The sequence below is a fragment of the Gopherus evgoodei genome, chromosome 12, assembly GCF_007399415.2.
Source record: "Gopherus evgoodei ecotype Sinaloan lineage chromosome 12, rGopEvg1_v1.p, whole genome shotgun sequence".
Classification (NCBI taxonomy): Eukaryota; Metazoa; Chordata; order Testudines; family Testudinidae; genus Gopherus; species Gopherus evgoodei.
The window spans coordinates 5,559,996-5,578,188 of NC_044333.1; the positions used below are offsets into that span (position 1 = coordinate 5,559,996).

At 54.8% G+C, this 18,193-nt stretch overlaps 1 protein-coding gene across 2 annotated transcripts in view; it reads right to left on the reverse strand.

Annotated features, from left to right (window-relative positions):
• Positions 1-18,193, reverse strand: part of HSD11B2 (hydroxysteroid 11-beta dehydrogenase 2) — a 63,381-nt gene that overhangs the window by 9,497 nt on the left and 35,691 nt on the right. The gene's annotated exons all lie outside the window — the stretch shown is intronic.

Consider the following 18,193-nt stretch of genomic DNA (forward strand, 5'->3'; position numbering starts at 1 on the left):
TTGGAGGCTAAGGTCAACAAGTTTTCTCCCTCCTCCTGACGACACCGTTTTAGATACCTGAAAAGGAGGAGGTTTGGGGGTGGTGTGAAGCCATGGCAGCTAGATCGACACCACATCCTCCCCCTACATGTAGAGGAAAGATAAGTAAGCCACTCCCCACCGGACACAGCCGAGAATCTGGCCCAGAAGGGGGGACGCATGCAGAAACCCTCTGCTGGAGCAGCACCTGTGCGCCTTGCGGGCAGGGGCCCAGGATCTACTTCATGGGGATTTCGTAGCAACAATAAAATCTTTCATGAGAACCACTCAAAGGGCCTTCGAAAGGCGGGTAAGTCTAGTTTGTAGATGGGCACAGGCAGGCCCAGTGACCTGCCAGGTTGTCATAGGGAGCTGGTGATTGAGGGGCAGAGGGAGGTCCCTAGCTGTTAAGCTGAACCCCCATTAATTACAGCAAAGAATGGCACCACATGGTCCAGAGTCAGGCACAGAACCCAGGTGCCCGACTCCCAGTCTGTTCATCCAGCCACTGGGCAGCACTGCCTCTAGCACAGCAGCAGCTCCCAGCCGAGTGCCAGCAGTGACTGGGAGCCCAGCTGGGACAAGTATGTTTTTAAACCCACGTACACCGCACCCCAGAGACCCAACTGCTTTCACGGGTCTCAGACAGGGTGTCCAGATAGAGTTTCTGGTCCCGGGTTAACTTGAGAGAAGTAGTACAACTGGAAATGCTACTCGAGACATTCCAAATGTGTGTGTGTCACCCATAGCTAGGAGTGTGCCCACGGCGGGCGAGTGCTGGTACGTGGGGCTGACAAAGCACTCCTGCTGCGAATGCAACTACAGTGACAAAACTGCGCTACGTATTGGTATAGTACAACTCCGAGCAAAACAAGCTATCCCCAGAAAAGGGCAACTTTCACATCTAGCTCCATTTACACTCTGGGCTTTTGCTGATCAGGACTCAGACCTCTTCGCACCCCAACCACCACAGCTCTTCTGGCAGAAGTCTGCAGTGTAGACTTGGCCTTAATTAAGGACTTAGGGCTAGTCTACACTAGCAACGCTAGAGCTAAAGGAAGTGTTGCTGACTTTTATTGCTAGTCTTGTGAGATTTGGCACATGTCACAAAGCCCCAGCTTCTGGAGTCAGGTGATTATGTGAGAATCTCTTTTTTTTTCTTTTTTAAATGAGTTGCTAGCCCTCATGGTTGTGTGAAAATGTGACTTGAAAAGCCAGATGATGAATTAAAAGAATCTCAAATGTTCACATTTTTAAACCCTCCTGACTTTATAGCCAACCTCTGAGTGTTGAATGCATGGGGCTGGGAGTGCTGAGTAGGGAATGCGGTGCTAGCAGGAGCCAGCCCAGGACAAGGTGCTAGATCTGACAAGCGGTATCATCCGGCTGGCCCCTGAGCCTTCCCATTCTCGGTGGGCAGTCTGAATGATCTAGGGTGTGTTTATTTGAGGCTATTTTTAGAGCTGTGCTCTGTGATGGGTTTGGAGATAAACGAGTGTTTTGTTCCTCCTCCATGAGGTAAAAACAGCAGCTGAGTGACCTAATAAATCTCTGTGCCAAGGTCATGTCCTCATGGGATGGGGGCCTCCTCCCCTGCTGCTTGTCTGCTGAGGAGATTGGAGGGGAAGATTAGGGAGGTGGTGGAGTCTGAGCAGGGCTTGGCTGCAGGGCAGCGTGGGAAGGTGCAGGAGGCAGCTGGGGCTGGTACTGCAGGCCTAGGAAAGTTGTGTGCATTTGGAGCGGATGACGTTCATGTGGTGGCATGTGCCCTACTGACAGCCCTAGAGGTGGACATCCTCGGCTTATCCCCAAACCAGGTACGGCCCAGACAGCAGCAGCCGCCGCATGCTGCCTCTCCAGTGTGCCTCAGCCTGCACTGCAGGAGGAGAGAGGCCAGGGTCCAGGGCTCGTTTCTTCCTGAACCTCGTTCTTGAGCCTAAAGAAGGCCCAACCACTTGTGGAGAGGTGAGGGGGATGGGACAGACAGACTGGCACCTGTGCCTGCTGGATTTGGGTGGCCTCTTTCCAGCAAGCACACTGCCCAAAGAGGTCTCTGTATCGGCTTTCTCACAGGGTCATGCTCTTAGCACTGAACACAGCAGAAGTCAAACAGGACTTTCCATCTTCTTTGTCAATAAACAGGATTGCATCACAGAAACACCTGACTTCATCATCAATGTCTCCTCTTAACAAAAACCACCAGCAAGGACCTGAATATTGACTAACATCTTGGGCTAAAAGGGGAAAGACTAACGCTTGGTGTCCTGTTCCAACTTTAAGGGCTTGTCAACACTGACACATTACAGCGCTGCCACTTTCTCGCTCAGGGGTGTGAAAAAACACCTCCCTGAGCACAGCAAGTTACAGCGCTGCAAAGCGCCAGTGTAGACAGTGCCCCGGCGCTGGGAGCTGCACCCCTCATGCAGATGGATTTTTTAGAGCTGTCTCCCAGCGCTCTGCCGCGACTACACAATACACTGGCAGCGCTTTAACATGGCGACTAGCCCCAAGCTCCAATCCGACACCACCCACTTGAACCCGTGCTGCCCTAGAGGCTTTCAGGGCCTGACAAAGTCAATGGGATGCCTCAGGTGCTTCAGCAAGTGCTGCAGAGGCTCAGGGCCAGAATTCACACACAACTCACAAGCTGCAGTAACAGCGTTAAAGACTGTATCAGAACAACGCAAACACACAGGAGGCACCTGCTCCGGTTCAGCCACTGCCCCGCCCGGCCCTGCCTTCTCGCTGGGTGGTAGCGGCAAAGGCGCCTCCGTGTTCTGGCAGGCCGAGTGCAATCTCGGCCCAGCAATTCTCTGGCCACGTGGCATCTGTGAGGTTTAAACTCTCCCATCTAGCAATGCAAAGCCAAACAGGGCATCCCTTCCAGCTTGCCTCCTCCCTGGGAAGTGGCCAGTGCACTCCAGACGGTGGCATTCATGCAGCAGCCTCCTGCTTCCAGGGCCTGAGGGGCTGTTACTAAGAGTGTAGAGGCCGTGCACAGCACAGCACAGCCACAGCACAGTCACCAACGGCAATTTTCCAGTCCTCCTACACAATCAAACCAGCTGGCAGCAGCCTCAGGGAGGGCTATTCCCCAGCCACACTCCAGCGTCCCATCTGGGGCTGAAGCTGGTCAGGAAACGCTCCCTTCCCTTCGATTGGCCCGGCAAGGTGTCTTGGATCCCTCTCCTCGCTCTCGGAAATCAGACTTCCCGGAAACACTCCCCCTCGGGCAGAGCCCAGGCCTGGCCAGTGTCTAGTTGACCAGTGACCGTTTGCATGGAAACACTCAAGCACCGTCAACTCTAGCCCCGGCTAGTGCTCCAGCTAGAGTAAGCGTTTAGCGCCCTTTCAGCAGGCCGCGTCTCCAAAGTGCGATGCAAACACAAGCGAGAACTGCTGGAATCTCCGTCATCTTCATTTTGATTTTAAACCCACCAGGCTGCTGCAGAGACCGTCAATAAAGTCACTATTTATGTAGGGCCTTCAGTGCTTTGCCAGCCAGGCAGCAGTGGAGGGAGGAGAGGTTGTCTCAGGCGCCCCCTCTCCCTGCCACATGCACCAGGATTCACTCTTCTGGGGCCAAGATGCAGCACCTCCCGCTGGCAGCCGGCAGTGGATTGGCAGGGCAGATAGGTAGGTGACTCAGGAGACTGCAGCCCCCGGGGGTGCACAGGGACAGATGGCGGCCCGGGATGAGGGGCTTGTCCTTTGAAGAAGGACCCACCCTTTGCTAAGCATGATTCAGGAACCTTTATTTTCTGGCTTTTCATATCAAGGATGGCAGAAGACTAATGTGGGGCTCTCCGAGGCCCTTCAGCCCCCTCCATCCCCACTGCCCCTTAGCAAAGGCTCTGACAGCGCTCTCCTGGACAGGGCACCCTGCCTGTAGGATAATGCAACCCGCAGCACTGCTGGCTGCTGACGGACATTATGGGAAGCAAGTGTCAAGTGAGTCAAGCACAACCCAGCCCCCTGTCCACCTTTCCCAACAATTCCTTAGCCAGCAGGACTGACACCTGCTCTCCAAGGAGCCACGGTGCTGCAGAGCGGGGACAGGGTGTCTTGGGTGCTGGGGGAGGGCGGGGACCGCTCAGCAATAAGGGTCTCCTTTCTGTCCACATGCTCTGGTGCCTCAGGCCGAGCCCCGGGGATGGAAAGGCTCAGTCTGCAATGGCGAACACCTGACTGGCCTGGGCAGTTCTGTGCCCCCAATACACTCCTCTGCTGGGGCAGAGTAGGCCATGGGGGGGAAACCTTCCCTTGGGATTTATAAGGGAAGCAGAGCCCTGACTCGCCCTGGTGTGAAAATCCACAGGAGTGAGTCTTGCTGTGCCTCCAAGCTGTCCTGTGGGAAGGAGGGGACGGCAGGCGAGATGCCCAAGAACAGCAGGAAAGCCTAGCACCACATCCCATCCCTTCCTGCTTCAGACACATGCCCCTCCTCACAGCACCGGGGAATGCAAAGGCTCCCACTACCCAGGCAGGACCCCCGCCCAAGAGCCCCCCGCCCACCTGAGCACCATCTAAGGCTGCCCAATGCCAGGGAGGACAACGGCTCTGTGCCCCAGGACCCTGTGCAGAGGGAGCTGTAGGGTAGCAGTGGGGGTCAGTTAGGGGTATGACGCTGGAGCTGGGCCCAGGCCCCGCTGGCCAGCCACATGGCTGATTCTGTCGAACCAGGGATAGTCTTGTGTCCCAGCCAGCGTCCATCTCAGGCTGTCACGCAGGGGACAGCATCTGAGGGAGCTGCCAGGGATCAGGGTGTGTAGGGGAGAGAGTGTGTGTTTTTTCTAACTCTCTTCCCCACATGGGTATGACCAGCTGTTACAGCCTCCTGGGGCAGCCTTGAGCTGCAGCGCAGCTCTGCCCGCTGGACGCCCAGCCTGCCACAGGGCGTGGGCTAGCACAAGGGGCAGGCCCAGAGAACTGCCCACACTCACGCAGCTCAAACCAGCCTGGCCCGGCAGAGGGGCGACCCCGCAGGGCGCCAGGAGGGGCCTGGCTGGAGCAGGGCTGAGCTGAGGCCCAGGCAGGGGCCGGTGCGTGGCAGGCAGCAGCAAGGGGCTAGCGGAGCCTAGCACGTGGCAGCACTGGGGAAGATTACAGCAGTGCAGAGCCGCAATCCCGTGCGGCCAATTAGAGCTCAGTACACCTGCAGGTATCATGTCCCGGGGAAGGAGAGAAAGGAATGAACACAAACAATCCCACCGAGGTACAGTTTGTTCTCAGTGCTGATGGCAGGGCTGATAGCTCCTGGCAGGAGGCTGTGCGCCGCTGGCTGGCAACATTAACCATTAACAGGAGCAGGGCCTGGCAAAGGAACACAGCTCTTGTTATGCAGGCTGAACGCTCCCACACACACACACACCCCTGCCCCCGCCTCATCCCGGCCCTGCACGCCAAAGGTGTACACAGCGCACACACCCACTCACAGACTTGTGCAAATATCAGCCCCTCACCCAGACAGCCCCCGCACCCTACTGTCACACTGACCATGGGGTACTCTCTCCTCTGCTCCCTAGCCATACATGGAGGAGTATGCACCAACCCATAGATACCACCTGCTCTCTCACCCTGCTGGGTACGTACCCCCATGCAGCCTATCCATTCACTCAGCCCATGGGGAACACGCCCCCTGCTCAGTACTCAACCCACCCGTCCCTCCCCACCCCGCTCCCATGCATTCCAGAGGACATGTCCAGTGAGCCCCCCATTCAGCTCCCTGCCCATTAACCAGCACCACTCACTCCCTGTCCAGGATGGCCAGGGCAAGAGGCAGGGTTAAAAGGGGAGCCTGTTGTCTACAGGTGCCCTGCCTCAGTCGCTGCGGCAGCTGAGTGTGCCCTCCACCCCAGTTATGCCCGAAACCCCCCCAGAGAGAAGGCAACAGAACAGTGCTTCTGTCAGCACAGCTTCCTCCATTCACGGAGGTGTGTTACTCTGCCTGGCGCCCAGGGTGCGTCGTGACGGTTTTATAATGCAGTGGGGCTGTAGCCATGTTGGCCCAGGATACTAGAAAGACAAGCTAGGTGAGGTAGGATCTTGCCCAGACCTAAAGAAGAGCTCTGCGTAGGCTCAAAAGTTGGTCCAATAAAAAGATATTACCTCACCCACCGGGCCTCGGTGACGTTTTCAGTCAGGCCTGCAATTTTTCACTTGCATGCAAAATGGCATTGCCCCTGTGGTATGCTGTGGCAGGTACGGTGCACGGGTGGTTATGGTGTACAGAGGACTCCGTTTTGTTCTACAAAATGGCGTCCTCCATGCATGACCGGGGGCTGCAGGCACAGGGCCGGTGTAACCACTACGTGAACTAGGTGTCCACCTAGGGTGCCAAGATTTGGGGGCGCCAAAAAGCGATGTCGTGTGTCACAGGAGTCAGCTGAGCAGGGAGCGAGGCCTCCATGACAAACCCGCCCTGCAGCGAGGGGTGCCGCGCAGGACCGTCAGTGGGAGCATGCGGTGGAGCAAGGAGGAGACATCTGGCTGGACGCGGCGACCAGCACGGCCGAGGGACGGAGCCGTTGGGGGAGGTAGGCCGCGGTCCTGAGCTCAGGTGAGCTTCGTCCTCCAACGCACTGCGCCTGGGCCCAGGCGCAGCCACCTCCTTGAGCAAAGGAAACTGAAATTAAACCCAATAGTGCGACAGAGGGGAAAAGGCTGGGGCAGGTGCCGCTTCCAAACACCAACCCCGCCCCCCTTGGTGGCACTGTGCCAATGCAGGGAGCCGGCCCTGATCCCCAGGGAGATCCTCACCTGGCTCCCTGGGAGAGCCCGGCTCTGCCCTCCTTGCCCCTGGGTCCCCCCCAGAGGGTGAAGTACTCAGAGCCTGGGAATGTTTAGAGACCCTGCAAGCTGGGGGCATTCTCAGCCTCCTCCTTGCTCATAGGGGGCCTCTGAGCCCCTTGTGTTAATTCTAATGAACAATGATGCACATGATGCAGGATTCATTTCTGAAAGTTTATAATAAGCAATGTTCGAGGGGGAGCACAAAGTGGAAGTTACGCCTAGGGGCGCAAAATATCCTTGCACCGGCCCTGAGTCCTGCACCAATGGCACACCCCTGCTGTCAGCGTTCTCTGCCTCCTCCCTAGGGGGTCATGCTGGCCTAGCTACACCTGCAGAGCTGTGCCCACAGCGGCTCTGGCGTTGGGACGTGGCCTTACTGTCCTTTATTCGGAGCTGTCTGTATGCAGTATTTGCTTTCTCCAGTCTCCTTGCATCTTCCCAGGATTTTCATAAGTCACGGCCAGGGGCCCAAGCACTGTTCCCTGGCCCCTCGTGGATGCACCTGCCCTGTGTGGTCTGCATCTATTCAACTTTCAGTCAAGGCCTCAGACAAGTTTTAAGGTTAGTTTCTGAAAGCTGAAACGCGTGGGCATTACCCCCTTGAGAATCAGGGGTTTCACACCAGGGGGAAAACCAACATACAGCCAGCGTTTCATAACGGCAGTGAGCTGGCCCTGACTCTTCTATCGCAACCTAGAAACTCCATAAAGGTGAGGATGGAACGTCTAATGTTTGCAAATTGACTGTTTCCCAGAAAGCCAGCTTGTGACTCCTGGCAACCCATTGTGCCAGCACAGCCGGCCACCCTTACGGTGTTTGCCAAGAGGTTACGGGGGTTTCGAATGGCACCCTGCTATTAGAGTAGCCAAGTGCTCTTTAACCACTTCAGTTTTGCCAAGCACCTCTCATCTCCCCTCTGGGGAAGGGCTTTTCCTAGACACCGGTATGGCCCCAACCCAGGCCCTGCTGGCCCCATTCTCCCCAACCATCTGCCCTTTCCAAGCTTCTCCATTATGGAGACATGGATGAACCAAAACGGAGGAGATTAAGCCACACCGGACAGGGAAGCCACTCGCTGATCTTCCTAAATTCTCTTAAATCCCTTGAGGCACTTTTGGGTATTTAAAAATTCCCCAAATATGCTCAAGCCTGAGACTAGCCTGGGGAATTTGCACCTGAACCAGGTTCTAGAAGAGCAAGAGGAGAGGTCAGAATCCACATGCATTATCCACTGCCACGACCTTGACTAGGGCATGTCTCAGGGAGCTCCACATTCCGTGTGAATCATGCATTTATTGCAAAGGTTAGATATGATCTGGACTGTGTCACAGGTCAGGGCACCTGCCCCTCTGTCTCCCCTTCAGCGGTCTAGACAGAGCACCTACTCTCAGGTTTCTGGCTTCCCTGACCCTCACCTCCCTTGGGTGGAGACCTGTCTCCCTCCCCTCTGGCCTGGCTGAACAGCTCTTTGCCTTCACTGGGTTACTCCCAGCAGAGTCTGCTTAACCAGTCCTGCTGCTTGCTTTCTCTTCCACGACTGAGAAGAGTGCAATCGCCCACGGTTATAAGTCACCACAGTTTTTCCTGTGCAAGCTTATTTCATTCTTAAGGTAAAAGTACTACTGAGAAAACACTAAAAGCACCTACATGCACGAAAGCTTCCCAGAGATCCCTGACCTGGATTCTGGCTGGAGCAGTCCATGACTCCACCCAAGGGTTTTCCTTGTGGGCTCAAAGTTCATCACAGCTTCAGCTCAGAACACGTACTCTCAGGAACGGTTTAATCCACTTTTGAATATAGGTTGGGGTCATTGTCTGGAGCTTTCAGGAGCAGGTGATGAGTCAACAATGGGACTCTCTCCCAGGGTATCGCTGCAAAAGGATGGTTTGGAAGTAGATCATTTGCTTTCCCCTCTCCCACCCAGCCCCCCAGTATTTCCTAGGAAATCTACTTTACACTCCTTGACCCCAAAAGTCCTTGGACATTCCTAACATTTCCCCGAAGGTTGACGCTAGCCAGTCTCCTAGAAAAGTTACATACAGGCCCATACTAACACACCAACAATTGTATTTTTAATACAACAGACCCCAAAAGGTATTAACTCAAGAACATTTCCCTTTATTAAATTAATTTTATGTTAATTGCATACGGTTTGTCCCAGATAGTGCAGGCCATTGTCAGTCTGTCACAGTAACCACACATAGAACCCTGTTTCCATGAAACGTCATTGCAAAGTTAGATTCTCCTTGGTTTCCTAGAGGCCTCCTTTGCCAGTCCTGCAGGCCCCTGTTACCCAAGCCTTGGGCTCCCCGCACACAGTGCTGCCAATGTCCCTCAAACCCAACCCCAGCCCCCTGCTGTGCCAGCCCTGAAATGTCAGTACCCCTCAATCCCAACCAGCACCCCCCCAGTGCTCCTCTCATCTTCAGGAGCTCTAGATCCAACCGGAACCACCTTGTGGTTTTACGACAGGCACAAATGGGAATTAGAACCTGAGACACCCCGGCCTTGTTCTAGAGTGGCATGTAATGGAGAAGGGCTGGTGCATTCACTGGGGGGCTGCAGAGCCCCTTTGCTGTTCCAATGCACAGGTCCGCACGCAGTGACACCGTGCTGCCGCCACAAGGGGAGCAATGGGAGAGGCAGACCTGTAACATTTTTTCTCCCAGTTCATTGACAAAAATCAATAATGAAGACAAGAGGTCAAGAATACAGCGCAATGAGGGATTCTGTCCTGGGAAGCAGTGACTTGGACAGAGACTGGGGGTCATGGTAGAGAATCAGTTGAACATGAACACCCAGTGCAATGTGTGGCCAAAAGAGCGGATGTGATCCTGGGATGCACAAAACAGGGGAAGGGAGAGTAGCAGTAGAGAGGTTCCATTATCTCTATTTAGCTGGAGCAAGGGCTGCTGGAATCCTGTGTCCAGTTCTGGTGCCCACAATTCAAGAAGGGTTCAAAGAAGAGCTAAGAAAATGATTAAAGGATCAGAAACCTGCCTTATAGTTATAAGTTACGTAGATTGAGTTCCTTGAGTCTAACAAAGAGAAGGTTAAGAGGTGCTCGATTACCATCTACATAGGGAACAAACATTTAATAATGAGCTCTTCAGTCCAACAGAGAAAGGTCTAACACGATGCAATGGCGGGCAGTTGAAGCCAGACACATTTGGTGTGGAAACGAGGCGTACGTTTTTAACAGCGAGGGTAATTAACCACAGGTATAATTTGCTAAGGGCCGTGGTGGATTCTCAGTCATGGATCATTTTTAAAGCAGGATTGGATGTCGCTGTAGTCCAGTGCTGCTCCAGAGATCTGGCGGTGCCAGGGAAGCCCGTGAGGTCCATCTCTATGCTTCTGGCCATAAAGCTACTCAGCCCTGCCGTTCCCTTGTACTGTGGGGATCCAGGGCAGAGACCAGGTCTGCATTACACCGCTAGGAACAAGGATCAGGTGGTTTAAGTGCTGAATCCCGACTGCTTGGCAGCACAGGCCCCAATCTTGACTGGAGCAGCTCAGCCCACACACCCTGCCAGGGAGAGATCCCAGAACTCTGTGCCAGAGCCCGCCTGCCCGGGGCCACGTCCCAGGGAGAAGGGGTTTGCCTGGCGCCTTTGCTTCTCCAGCCACTGCTGAGGCCACCCCGTCAACGTTTCCAGACAGAACAGTGGCTGGGGAAAGAATGCTGAGCAAGTAGTGTGTAAATTCTCGGCAGTTTCACTCAATTGTCAAAGTTTCGATTTGAAACGAATCCATTTAAAAAAAAAATGGAATGGAAGGAAAGTTTGAAATTTGTGTTAAAAATGCTCAGCGTTGCCAGAATTGCTTCATTCCAGGCCAAACACAATGTTTTGTTTGACCCCAAACAAATTTTTTCCGTCTCTTTGTTTTGCCAGACATTTTGAGACCTTGTGGGTTAATATTGTTTTGATTTTGGGGACTCGGCAGTGAAGAGACAGTTACTGGCCCAGCTCAGATGGCACAGCCAGTTGGCTCCACCACTCTACCCACATCTGAGACACTAGCAATGGGCACACACGCCAGCCCCACAGCTAAAGGACTGAGAGCAGTCCATTCTCTGGGCCCACAGGCAGGCTCCTCAGCCTAACAAGGAGAACGTGGCTCCCAGGTCAGTGAAAAGGTTAGCAACACACACAGACCAAGCCCTCCCCAGCCCCAGTTTGGCTCCCCAGGCCTGGCTCAACCAGAGCTTGGTCACCACCCATTCAGCAGCTCACCCCATCCCTCAGCTTGTTGAGTGCTTCCCGGAGGGTGAAAATTTCTAACCAGGCTGGAAAATGGTGACCAAGGGTCAGCACCTACTGGGGCTTTGCTCACAGGGCTCCAAGTCCTCCTCCCCCGAAGCACCAGATGCATCAGCCCTGGAGGGCTCCCTACAAATCCCATTCGGGACGAGAGGGAGCCAAAGGGTTAAGGGCATCAGGCTCTGGGCAGAATTGTGTAAACGTTGGGTGGGACCAGTCTGAGGGACATCTGGAGAACCAGCCGCCATCAGCCTGATGGGTCTTCCTGGCCTAGCCTTGGAGCAGAGAACAAGGAAGCGTTAACCTCAATCAGGAAGCAGCAAACGCAAATAAATGACGCCAAGCCAAGCCAATAGAGCCCTCCCTTCTCTGTCGATCTCCGAGATAAGCGCCATCTGTGGCTAGAGTAAACTGGATTTCAGTCCCATGCTCCATTGACTTTAGTGCCACCTCATAAACCTAGGAAGAAATTGGACAAACACCTGCCAGATACAGGGTCATGAATATGGATGAGAAGTTACATACTGAGCAGGAACCAACTGCGGGGGGGGGGGAGAGACGTGGATCTGGGATCAACGCCACTACGCACAGCAGTACCAAGCCGGGAGTCGCCCCAAGGCACTCACCAGCATCCCAGGGAGACACAGACAGGGGTTGCAGACAGATCCAGGGCTAACAAGCATCAAGTCTTCCACCCGGGGTGAGGACACCCGTAGCACTACCTGGCAAGCAAAGCCAGGAGGCTGCTGTGAAGCAGCCAGCGTTGATCCCAGAGGCACTCTGCGGAGACAGGAGCAGGGATGCAATGGGTCTGCAGTGATCCAGACCCCGCCGACAGGGAAGCAGGGACAAGGATGAGAGAATGAGACAAGCCTGAGGGAGTGAGATGCGCCGTTTAGACGGGAGGGAACTCATCAAGGGAACAGAGCAGTCCCAGAATGCTGAAACGCTGGTGACACAAGAGGTCAGGTCTCCCCCAAAATGCCGCAGGCTGAGAAGATGGGAGGACAAGAGGGCCTGACCTCAGGAACCTAGGGAAGTGTTTCTCAACCTTTTGGATACCAGGGGCTGTCTTGCTGCCTTTCTCCACTGTCAGGGAGATCTCAGGGACCAGCGTTGGTCCACAGACCAGTTATAGAGAAAAGCAGAGCTCCAGCACCCGGGAAGGGAGCGGCCGAGTGCAGGGCCCTGGCCACGTGCCCTCCAGGGGCTCTCTAGTCTCTCCATCTCCTTTGCCCTGCGTGAGCTGCAGTTACCAGGGAGCCTGCGTGAGGTGAACAGGCCTGGCTGCCAGAAGCCGGCAGAGATAAGGTGCATTATGTGGTTCCCACAGGCAGGAAAAAAGGGCAATAAAGATAAGATTTATAAACGAAAGCGCACTCGGCTGTGTCCCCAGGGCTCCTGCCTGGCTTTTATTGGCCATTAGCCCTCTCGGGGCCTGACATCCTGCCTGCTCACTCCCAGCATTCCTAATGCAGTTAGATGCCAGCACCTCGCTCCCCGGCCCATCTGGACCTGCCAGCTGAGCTGCTTCCGGGAGAGTAACTTAATTTCACAAGCCAAGAAAAAGTCATTTGTCTCCCCAGGCCAACGCATGGCAGGATGAGCTCCAGCCTGCGCATCCATCTGCAGCCTGGGCAGGACGGCCCCCCTGCTGCTGGGTCACTACTCACAGGAGAGGAGCATTTGCTGACCAAGAGTCAGCCCCTCGCTCGCAGGAGGGCCACTAACTTGTAATGGCAAAAGCTACGCACTCACGCTGAGGGGCAGCCTAGAGCAACACCTGGTCCATGCATCCCCCTGGCAAATCATATCCGGGTGGCGAACGCTCCATGTAAAGTCTGCAAGAAACACCAGAGTCTGAAACCCCATGGGATGGGGCCCTCCACACCCCTGGTTTCCTTTGTAACAGTCATCCCCATGAAGGCAGAGCCTTCTCTTCTCTAGGTCCTGGGGTCTGCTGTGCCAGTCTCCAACAGCAGTAGCTAGTGGCAGTCCCTGAATCTCAATTGTGCTTAGGAGTTCAGGTGACACCAGCATCACACAGGAAAATCCAGATGGCGTAAGGACAGAAGATGCCCATGGATGTGGGTGGACACATGGTCAGCAGTTATCTGAGAGCACTGATGTTTTTACCAGAAAGACACCCAGGGAAGAGACAGAAACTGTTCCCTTGTGCCCAGGTAGAAGAGCAGGGCTACAGAGACCGTCATAAAGTCCTGGTCAAATCCTTCAAGAGATTTATAGATTCCCAGGTCAGAAGGGGCCTGACCTCCTGTCCAGCACAAGCCAGAGAACACAGAGGAGCTGCTGCTAGGCATCCCCGTGAAAACGTAAAGCCGCTTGCACCCAAACAGCCTCCCAAGGATTAAATCCTCCAAGCAACCCATTCCTCCACGGCTTGTTTCATAGACACCCGACGCACATCCAGCCTTCCTGGGGAGAGACAGAAAGCAGCCCCACAGGCATTTCCTGACTTAAGGCATTGGGACAGCCAGCCTGCCCCGCGTCAGGCACAGGGGTCTCCCTGAATCTCCCTCTAGGCACAAAGTGCTCCTTTCCCCGGATTTACCAGCATTCATCCCAGACAGACGCTTCTCCAAGCACTTGCATTAAAACACAGTCAAAGGAGATGCTATCAATCAATGCCAGACCTGAGCTCCAGCACCACTCCACAGCCGCCGTTGGCAGCCCTTGGGAGGCTGAAGCCCATTAAGGCTCTCCCTGCCCTACCTTCCCATGCAACGCTCCAGCTCGGTCCTGCGCAGGACATGTTCACAGCCAGTCTGCACACTCACCCTCCCCAACGCACCCTGGCGACAGGCCATTAATGTCAGCTGGGCAGCAGTGCCTAGGGTGCTCCCTTCGTGCCCTTTTTTGGGCCGGAGCTGATCAGCACCATCCTTTGCAGCAGAATCAGGCACACCAGGAGGGGAAGGGGATATGGGGGGGGGGGTGCCAACAGCAATTTCCATTTTAGCTCCCTTGCCACTTACTGGTGAAATAAAAAGACTGCATCAGCCATTTGTCTCTGCTGCAGAAGAAAGACTTGTAGTAGCAAGTGGCCTGAACACAGGAGCTTTGGGCTTGTCATATATTCCTTGCATGGAACTGGCAACGCCAGTCCTAGCAGGGAACCCACCATTAGCCTTTGCTACAAGGAAAGCTGACTCCATTCCTACTCTTAGCAGCTTACTCCATTTATTACCCACAACAATATTTTGGCTCCCACCTCTTGATTACTTTTCTTACCAGTATCTTGACTTTGCCAAAAAAAACCAGTCCAAATAAAACATCCATCAAAATCTCCTCCGTCCACTCTTCCATTGACAGGCTCAATCCATTCTAAGTGATTAGTGAGGCATGATTTTCCTTTGCAGAACTTGGGCTGATTCTTCCCCATTGGCTCATGCTCATCTACGTGTTCTTGGGTTTGAATTACTATTTCATCCAGTTTGCCAGGTACTGACGCAAGGTGCCAGGTCTCTAGTGCCCTGGATCGCCAGTGCCTTGCTCAAAAGAAGAGCTACGACATTTGCTGCCCTTGAGTTCTTGGGAACAGGACCAGATTTGAAATGTCAGATCTATCCCACAATGCCATGGTCTTAGGTGTTATTCGCGCATGACTCGAGACTGTAGAAGGCAAAAACCTTTGTTACAGCTCTCGGTTGTTTAATGCAGAGTTTGATCCGAATGCTCGGCCGTCCCCCAGACAAAGAGCTTTCTTAGTTCACATATTTAATCACTATTAAGCACTTTTGGACACTGCATTTGCCTCCTTCCGCTCACGCCATAAGGTCAAAGGTTACGAGAGCAACGTGACCTGTTACCAGTCTAGTCACTAGTAAGAATCTACCCCTGCTCTCTGGCGGGGGCGCCTGCAGAACAAACCACCCGACCAGGGCCCGAGCTGTCCAAGTTACCTGGGTTTCGCACAGAGATGAAGGAAAAGAGCCAGGGAGGGCCCGTAGCAGGGGAATTAGACCAGAAGCTCAGTCCCACTGGGGGAGAGGACCCGCCTGCCTCGAACGTCTGGGCTGGCAGCTCACATGAGCAGCTGTGCAGGATGGGGATGCTATGGTAACACCTCTCCTTAGGTTGCGTAGAGGCAGCCGGTCAGGGAGTCGTCGTCCCAGGGCAGGCTGGGACGTGGTCCAAGCAGCAGAGAAAGGGGGCTAGTTTGGCTGAACCAGGTCTCCCCATCCTCCAGCTCATGGCCTTGAAAAACATCAGGAGCGCATGGTCTCAGAACCTGCAGAGCACAATGCACCCCTCTGTGCGTCCCGCATAGTCACCCCGGCTGCCTCCCCTCCCTGCCCATGCCCTCAGCGACGCAGCCAGGAGGAAGAGTCGGGTTGGAATACATGTATTTCACACACACCGTTACAGCAAGACCATCCATGGGCACGACAGTGACAGAGGGACAAACGAATGAGATCAGAGGCGGCGGAGCAGCAGCCAGGCCTGGTCAATAGGCTGCTGACAGCATCACGGCCACTTCACCTTCCGCGGCGCCCCTGCTGCCAGGTCCCACTTAAGAGGTGTTTCCACTGGCATTCAAGCCACCAGGATACCACGTGCTTTTTCTTCTGGTTGAGATTGCCAGCCCACCTGCAAGCCAAGAGACAGCACCGCTCAAGCCTCTGCCTTGTCCAGCCACCAACCGCCTTGCAGGGCACGGGGCTGAGAAAGGGAGTGAGCAGCTCGGCAGCCAACTCCCCAGGGGGCCGCCTGGTCCAGGGCTCGCTATGGATGGGTTGAGGAGCGCTCCAGGGGGAGTCCAAATGTCTCCCAGGCTGTTTCCTAGGGGTCTGGTGACGGCATTCAGCCTCCCTGCAGTCCCCAAACCTTACAGCTGCCTGAATGATGGCTTGAGATGGTGTCTCCTCTCAATTGGCTGTCAAATGGTGCTTACGGCTCTTGGCTGGGGTGCCTGCCCAAGGCCGGAGGGAGCCCCGTGATCTGGGGACAGGGGCCTCCCCAGCCCAACGCTGGGGGAACACCAGATCCAAGCTTTTCCTGGCTGCCTGTTGCAGTGGTTCCCTCCAATCAGTCTGCACAGATCCCACAAGGTGAAACTCCTCCACTCTCCCCCACCCCAGCCCATCCCAGCCACGAGGGGACACCGACTTGTGCTCAGGGCACACACAGCCTGGCCCCTGTGGTCCCCTGACACACATCACGTGCACAGGGAAAGGTTGCACAGATGCTGACTCTTGATTCCAGACTCTCCGCCACTGACTGCCGGGGGTAGTTAGAAGAGCAAACCGAGTCCCAGCCGAGCCCAGCAGCGGCATCCGAGAGTGTGGGAGCAGCACAGCCCCCGGAAGGACATAGAACAGGATAGATTCCCAACGCCCCTTTAAAGCTAGCAACCTAAGCACTAGAATTGCCTCTCAGCTTCATTTACCAAAATCTTTCCCTTTGGAAAGGCGAGTCTTTAAATACCCAATCACAGGCTACTCGCTTCATTCAGCGCAGGCCACCTTCCTTCGAGGGGTCACGGCACAGCCCACAGACGGAGGTGTGTGTGTGTGTGTGTGTGTGTGTGTGTGTGTGTGTGTGTGTGTGTCTCAGAGTCAGAGTTCCCAAGCCTCGTCCAATACGCACAAGAGATTCAGCCGTGCCACCAGCAGGCTTAGCTGGCCAGACCTGCTCGACACGGACACTACACGGGACACAGAGCTCTTCCTGGCCTACATTCACCCCTTCGGGGCTACCCTTCAAGAGGGGCAGGAGGACACGCAGCTCCGAGCTGAGCTTTGGCGTGTGGAAGAACCTCAGAGACCTTTGCTAACGTACTTGAAACACCACGACACAGCTCTTAAGAGTGTGTGGTTGTGACTGCTGGATTCTCCCTGGAGAGTGGGCTCAGCGTAAGGGCTCTCCAGAAGGCAGATTTGCATTTAACACCTTCAAAGACCAGGATGAAGGTTCCTTCAGGAGAACAGAGCGAGGGTTCTTTGACAGTGACCAATAGGGTTTTCGTGACAGTTAGTAACTCCGAGAAAAACAGAAACAGCAACATGAAAGATTAAGAGAGACTTCCAGAATCGCTGTCCTACAGAGTGAGGGTCATATGAACCCGCAGTGCTCATGCATTCCCTGGGATACGCCACCTACATGGAGAAACCAGACAAAGCCCAAAGCTGCAAGTGCTCTGCAGGTCTGGCTGTGCACACCCAGGCATGGGGTGGAATATACAGGATGTGCCTTGGCCGACACGAGGAATTGACCTGGGGACCTTCAGTGCTAAAAAAGCAGAAGCGGTAACAGTGTAAGCTAGAGAGGCAAGACTCTGCTGCTGGGGTCTGTAACAACTCATCCTCTGGGGATCAGCACAGACGGGTACTACAATGCTTCCCAGCGGGCTACCTGGGCACGTGCAGTGGCGAGTCACCTGGCACAGGCTGGCAGTGTCTTGAGGGAGGCAGGATTTGCAGGCGACGAGGCAGCCTGCAAACCCTGCTCTGCCAAGGAGCAGAGTGCCCACCAGAGTAGATGGGGCTGCTTGGTCAGGCCAGGCAACTGGTACTGCCCCGAATCCCCAAGGAACGTGCCGTGGCAGCTCCCCTACCCATGTGGCCTCCACAGAAACAGTGGGGGTACAGATTGCACCTGCTCCTTGAAGCCCTGCATTGGCTCAGGCCCTGTTGCTTCACTGGCGCATACAGAGTGAAGAGTCTAGGGGTTGTGCCCCATTTGGTGCTTCTCCCCCAGAGATCAGAGACAACCAGAGCTAGGCCCAGCTCCTAAGAAGGAAAGTAGCACAGCTTGGGTAGCTGCTACTCTGCACCCAACCTCAACACCTGGTCAAACAGGAGAATACAGGCTTGCCTGTGGTGTCAGGGGAAGATGGGCCAGGAGAGAACAAGGCAGGGCAGAGAGAGAGACATCACCAGATTTAAAATAAAATCAGCGTGGAGCAAAGGAAAGTGGCCGATGTCCTCCAGTGTCTGACAGTGCCTCAAGAAATCTTACTGGCACCAGTAACTCCTGCTGGCTTGCCTGGGAATGCTGACAGGTGGACCTAAGTGTGGTGAAGGGCTGCAGACAGAAGGCACCGGAGGGGGGTGTAAGGAGGTGGGTAGTAGGCTCTGGTCTTATTTAAGATCTT